Genomic DNA, 1283 nt, shown 5'->3' with positions numbered 1-1283 from the left:
AGCATCACACTATCACTGAGTATTTGAAGGAAAAAACAAACAAACAGGTAAAGATAAGTCTTATTTACTTATCATGGGAAAACTTGGCAAGGCATTAATTTCTTTGTAAGAGACAGCATGAAAAGGTAGGAGCAATATATTCAGAAGGAAAGTTAGGTTCAGAGTATTACCATGTTAATAGCATCTAATCTCCCCCACTATGTCAGGCCTACTTTAACTATGCCTCCTTTACAATCTTCAGTATTTGGGGGCATAATCCGTGTGCAAGACAATACGCCAGCCAATTTCAGAATTAATTTTAAACCAGCTATCTTGACTGCACAGCAGCAGGAGGGAGTGCGACTACTTCATACTCTGCTAGCAAGAATGTCTGTTTTGGGGTGGGGGGTTGGTCAAACCAACCAACTTGCATTTAGATTTGGATAAAGCTTTTTTAAAATTTTGAATTTTACAGATTAAACTGTTTATCATCTAAATACATTGAATTACCTTATGTATAGTTTTTCCATGAGTATATATTATATCATGCACAAAAGTCACCATTCACTGTCATGTGCTTAAATAATATAGAATTATTTGCTACCAGTTTTCATGTACCGGAACTTTCAACTTCACACATCACTTGTGCTCTATTTCTTTTGGTAAGAACATCTTCATTATCCCATTAATTATTATTTACAGCAACCTCCTTAGTGTACATAGCTGTTTAGAGGATGTTAACCCTTACAGCAGACTGACCAATTTTTCCACTCCCCCTCCCCTATAGAAATAAAATGCTTTGTAATTATTACCAAAAAAAAAAAAAAAAAAAAAAAAAAATTGGACTTGTTTGCAGAAACAGTGATCAAAATGAACTGAGGATTAAACCTGTGCGGTACTCAATTGTCTATGAAAATTAACAGGTCTCACACTAGAGGTGAGACTAGATGATCATGATTGCTTTTGGCCTTGGAATCTGATCTGGCAGTATGACAGAGGCAATGCAATTGTGTGGGTAGGACAATGGACAGACTCAATAATGTCCAGCAACCATGACATTTTTTTCCCTAGGTAGGTCAGGCCTTAAAAGCCCAGAGGACAAAGAGATGTAGGAATAGAATCTGTGTAATGGTTGCTGGCGGCTACCATGGAAAAACAAAAAAAGCAAGCTACCCCAAATGCTCCAGCCCCATTTGGCTAGGCACTGTACAGACATTTTAGATGTTAGCCTGGAACCAAGCTTCAGTTACACTGAAGTGTTCGGAAGTAATGTCAAATACAGCTAACAAATATTTATATGTATT

The sequence above is a fragment of the Terrapene carolina genome, unplaced genomic scaffold, assembly GCF_002925995.2.
Source record: "Terrapene carolina triunguis isolate 2854851 unplaced genomic scaffold, T_m_triunguis-2.0 Scaffold68, whole genome shotgun sequence".
Lineage (NCBI taxonomy): Eukaryota > Metazoa > Chordata > Testudines > Emydidae > Terrapene > Terrapene triunguis.
The sequence above is the reverse complement of the archived record's forward strand: the minus strand, read 5'-3'. Positions refer to the sequence as shown.